Genomic DNA, 6000 nt, shown 5'->3' with positions numbered 1-6000 from the left:
AAAAATATCAAAGAAACTATACATATAAGTTTGGTTCACAAACAAGCTAGGACCCTTGAGGTCATAATTATCATATATCATGCAACCAATTTTCCTATACTCTAATTAAGCATGGGAGCATCAAACAACTTTCATATCTTATTGTCATGGAGGTTTTGAGCATGTAAAAAAAATCCGTTTAAGCTATTCTAAACCATCGACCTTACCATGGCCGAAACATTAAAAGTGATGTTCATGAGTTTCTATCAACATACAAGCATGCAACTCTTTAAGAAACTCTATATTCTATCATATAAACATGGTGAGTTTAAATTCAAAGTCTTCCTAACCCTAAACCCTTCCTTGGCCGAAACTTGTGAGTGGGGTACTTTTGGTTCCAAGTAACCTTCAAGTATGAAAACAATAGTGGATCCTTAACCATTTATTTAGAGGGTTTTGTGCAAGTTAGGTAAACAAATAAATTCCCTATCCCTTATAAAACCTTTTTGGCCGAAACTCTAGGGTTAGGTACATCTCTAATCCAGCATCACATATATAAAAATATGAGAGAAAACCTTCTTACAAAGCATAGAAAAATTATCATGAATCAAGGCTTATATTAAACATTCCTAGGATCAACAAGTCCTTTCTTTGGCCGAATTTTCACAACTTTGTTTCTAGGTTTTAAAATCCTCATAGAATCCAAAAAAACATTAAAACCACTTGTACCACAGGTGAGGGGATACTTACTTCCTTTTCGCTTGTGGTTCTAAAGTGTGGTGATGGAAGAAAGGGTCTCTTCTTCTTGTTCTCCTCCTTTGATTTCCCTTGGTAGCCTTCCTTGTATCCTAGGAGGAACCATGTTTTTGGGCCGAAAATGGAGGAGAGGGGGCTGAGGCTCTCGGTGGTGGAGAGGAGAGAATGAGAGAAATGAGAGAAAAATAAAATCTTCTCTTTACATGCTCCCTTTTATGTTAAGAGGGAAGAGGTAGCAAAATTGGTTTTTGTTTTCCTTCTCGCTTAGTCCCCCTTTTTTATTTTATTTATTTATTTGTTCTCATCATTCATGATGAAACAAGGGGGAATGAATCCCCTTAATTGTCCTCTTTAAGTCACGGCAAAGGGAGAGGAAGAGGGAGAGAAAAGAAGGAAGGCAAGTTGCCTTTCTCTTGCTCTTTTCTTGCTTTCTTTTGGCTAGCTTTTACTCTCATCCTTATCATGAGTTTCCCTCCTTTGCTATCAATATATTATTCCTATCCCAACTGGTTATTACCCATTAATCCTATCATTTACATCATGAGAGGTTCAAGTTTCAATCCTTGACCACTCCCTATTTTTATTTCTTTTTATTTCTTTTTGGTTCAACATTCTACTAATATTTTTCTAAGGCAAATTCATCATTCTCATATTTATCTTAAAAGCTTAGTGGGTGTTACAGATTCTGGTTTTCATTTTGTATAAACCTTGTTAAGAGCCGCAAGGGCATCATCGGGATCAATTGTCTTTGGTGGTTTGATTACCCGAATAGCTTACAATTTAGATCTTGATTTAGATGGGTTGGAAATAATTCTTGGCAATGACATGATAGACATTGATGCATGTCTTGCCATAAAAATGATTGTTCGGGATGAGAATGGATTTGCTTTTCCTAGGAGGAATGATTTTCCTCTACCTCTTCCTTGTCCTGGACGAACGTCTATTCGTAACCCCGCTAATTGGGTAATCACCGATATCGATCCCGAATATGTTCCCTCTATATCCGAAGACACAGAGCCACACATTGTACCCTCGACATCTGGATACCCACAGCCTTCCGGACATCCGGATCCTGCTAGGCATTCTTTTGCTTATGGTACGGATTCCTCCAGATTTGATTTCTCTGATTTCCGTACTTCTCTAGAATCACTCCACGAGAAGCATGATGCCCAATGAAGAATGTTGGAAGACTATTTCTCTTTATCAGATAATCAGTTTAGAGAAGTACAAGAGCACTTTCAGTTCACAAGGAATTTTCAGGGTCAAGTGGCCGAATTTGTCCAGGATTATGATACTGATCAAGCTAGAATGAGAGACTTTATGCAGAGCATGAGTGTCACTAGCCAACAAGTTGATGCTTTGTTTGAGTATCATGTAATCCTAAGCAAAACTCCTGGTTTCCTGAGTTTTCCCATTGGTCAGCCACGTCGTAGACACCCTTTTCCTCATCCACCTCCTCCTCCTCCACCATATTGATTTTATCAGGATGATGAAAAGTTTGAGTCCGGGGGGGGGGGGGGGGGGGTCAAACCTGATTTATTTTTGTTTCAGCATGTGTAGTTTTTGTCTTGCTTGAGTTTTTGTTTTTGTTTTTGAAATAATTTTGGCAAACATCTTGAGAGCATCAAAACTTCACTTATATGCTTTCTTGTCTTCAAGATAAAATGTTTGCACGTTCATTATCTAGGTTCATGATGTTGTAAATGATGCTAGTAGTAAGCTTTATGTACTTCTTTTCTCTATCTTGGGTAGCATGAAATAAGCTAAGAATCATATGGAGATGAGCTTTAGTCTTGGCTTGACTTTAAGAATCTTATTTTCACTACACTTTGACTTGATGCTTGAATGATTGATATCATTGAAATAGTCATGATTCATCTTGTTTGCTTAGTACTTGGTTTCCATGGTGATTTTTCAAACTTCATTTTGGTTACTGGATGAGGCTCAACTCATGCAAGCTCATTTGGAAAAATCAAAATATCCCAACATTTGTGCTAAAAGTACACTTGTGAAATAAGATTTGCACAATGCAAATGTTTATGAAAAAAATTGAAAAAAAAAGTGAATATAGGATATAAAAAAATAGTTGTCGTGAGTGGAATCTAGCAAGTCACCCCTTTGAGACCGAGTTAGGTTACTGGGGAAATGACTACTTAGTTTCTCTTGAGATTGAGCACACCTTTGAGACCTTGGGTTGATTGAGAAATATGAACCAAGTGAGTGGCAAGTAAGTGTCTATCACTGGTTACTTGTCTCTCACCGGAAACATTAGGAATTCAAATTTGATGACGACTTGACTAGGACATAGATTGAAACTTGAAGGGTTTTTGAGTTACTTTTACACTGTGCACAGGATGCTTAAGCTTGAGCCATACTTGATTTGTTTCCATGATTATGCTTGTTATTGGAACTCTTTGATAGAGTTAGGAAAGTACATTAGGGTTTATGAATGCGTTGTAGAACATATGAATTTAGATTGCAGCATTTTGCTTGGGGACAAGCAAAGGTTTAAGTCTGGGGGTGTGATGTGCGTAGATTTTATATACTTTTATGCATGTTTTGACGCACATTTACATACTTTGAGCATGCTTGATCTATGTATTTTTGTACTTCTAGTTTTCCTTTTAGCATATTTACTCTTGTTGTTCGGAGATCTACTTTTGTGCATTTTCTATACACAGGAGTCGAACTCGGTGAAGATTTTGCATTCTTGGATAAAACTTATGAGCTAAGCAAGCGAGAAAGCACCTGGTCGTGTACCAGACACGGCCCTGCATTGGTAGGGAGCTCTAGCCGTGTGGAGTTCAGAGGCTATGTGACAGCAACAGCAAAGGAAGAAGTCCAGGTCGTGTGAACCTCACACGGCCGTGTTAAGTTTTGAAGCAAATCAGAGTTCAATCCTTACATGGCCGTGTGGATACATGGCCGTGTAAGATTTCCAGAGACTAAGAAGGCACTGTCCGTGTGTATCACACGACCGTGCAGGGTTCCCAGAGCTTAAAAGTGTTCTGGTCGTGTGCACCACACAGCCGTGCCAAGTTTCCAGAGGCTGGGGCAGTCCAGGCCGTGTGGATCTACACGGCCGTGCTTGGAGGTTTTGAAGAGAGTTGTCCACGGCCGTGTACCACACACGGCCGTGTATAGATGGCAGAGAGGGGAAAGGTTCTGGCCGTGTGAACCTCACACGGCCATGCCTCGGGGGCGCGTGGCGCCCAAAAACTTCCCTCTATTTAAGGCCTCCTTGGAGATTTGAAAGGGGATCTTCTCCCCTTTGGGAGAAAGCAAGATTTGGTGGATTCCTCCCATTCTTGGGAGGATTTTTGGGCAATCTAAAGGGAGATCTTGGCGAATTCGACTTCGAAAGCGAGGATTGGATCCGAAGATGGAGCTATATTGTAGATAAGTTTTCTTTCTTTCCTCTTCTTGGATTGGGATTGAAGAATGCTTGTAATCTTCTTATCTTTGGTCTTCTTCCTTCATTTTATGGAGTAGATCTTGTTGTTCTAGGATGGAGGGAGTATTTGTGAGATAAATTGATGTAAACTCTTATGGATTTGCCATTTCTTGTTTTCTATGATGTTGCCTAGTTTGTATCGATTTGATCTTGAATGATTAATTATGATTAGGGCTTAATTCTCATTCTTGATTGATCATTTGGATATCTTATAGACTTTGTTGGGATAAACCCTCACTCAATTTTCCGAGGGATCCACCTGACAGGTGCAAGCCCGTGTAAGGACGTTTGGGGGATAATCCTGAAGGGGAAATGAGAATATTCAAGAGGGTAGGATAGATTTTATGATTCAATCCTTATATCTTTATGGGTTAAGAAGCTATGAACTTCTATGTTGATATCCGAGGGAAGCATAGTAATAGGTCCAATCCTGTGTAAGGACAACATAGGTTCATATCTAATTGATAGCAAGGGGTCGGCCACAAGGGAATTAAAAGGGAGTTTTAATTTTTAAAATATTTCCTTTTATAGCCATCCTCCAAGGGATTTAAAAGAGAGATTTTAATTTTAAAATCTTTCCTTTTATAGCCATCCTCCAAGGGATTTAAAAGAGAGATTTTAATTTTTAAAACTTTCCTTTTATAGTCATCCACAAAGGGATTTAAAAGAGATACTTTAATTTTAAAATCTTTCCTTTTTTGTAGCCACCCACAATGGTTTAAAAGAGAGATTTTAATTTAAAATTTTTCCTTAATTGTTGCCTAAATAAGGGCCGACCACACATAATAGGAAGGCTTTAATTTTAAATCTTTTCCTTTTTTGCATTCACCAAGGATTATAAAAGAGAGGTAGATGGTGCCTTATGGAAGAACACAACCTAAGTCTCTTCTTTTAATCCTTGTTGTGGTCAGCCCTCTTTCCTTTCAATTCTCCCCTTGTTTCCTTTACCAAGGGTCGGCGGCATCAAGAGGCTCCATTTTCTTGTGGCCGGTTACTTGGAGGAGAAGAAGAAGAGAAGGAGGCTCCCTATTCTAGCATCCCTTGGTGGTCGAAAGTCTTGGAGGCAAAGAAGTGGTTCGGGTGGTGTTGTCTTGGTAGATTGTTGCCCACACGATGTCCAAGAGGAGGAGAGGAATACAAAAGAAGATCAAGAGGTCTTTAAGATACAAAGAAACGTATAACTAGTTAATTGTTTTCGCTGTGTACTAGTTTAGTTTTCCTTTATATGGATCCTGAAATACCAACACAAGAGGCTAGCGATTTTGTACTTCGATTGAGGTCTCTTTAGTTAAAGCTAGGGTTTATTGTAAGGAATTTAAATATTCAATATCTTTGAAAGGCTTTGTCTAGGAAGTGGTGGATGATCTCATACCCAAGAAGGCCGAGTGCCTCGCCAACGACCTGGAAACCAATCCTTGAAATAGATATTTAATCAACTTCTGTAATATGGTTTAACTTCTGATGAATACATGGGTTGAACTTGGATTAATAATGTTAAGTTTCATTTGCAATCCAAGTTTAACTTCTAAAAAGCACATGGGTTGTTAGGAAAAGTTATGTGCTTGTACAAATTTTTGTATAGGGGAAACAGAACGAAATTCCGAGTAGTAGCCAACACCTCTTAGGACCTTTCTTGGAGGAGTCTATTAACATCACAGTTTATTAGGGATCAGTTGCTAGCTAGAAGGGGGTTGAATAGCTCGTTACCACAAATCGCTTTCCTATGTATTCGTTAGCACAGCGGAATACAAAGAATACAAATAAGAATACAAAAACTAAAGACAAGAAAAAAAAATACAAACCACTACACG

Source organism: Zingiber officinale, chromosome 7B, assembly GCF_018446385.1.
Source record: "Zingiber officinale cultivar Zhangliang chromosome 7B, Zo_v1.1, whole genome shotgun sequence".
Classification (NCBI taxonomy): domain Eukaryota; kingdom Viridiplantae; phylum Streptophyta; class Magnoliopsida; order Zingiberales; family Zingiberaceae; genus Zingiber; species Zingiber officinale.
Note: the sequence above shows the minus strand (reverse complement) of the source record.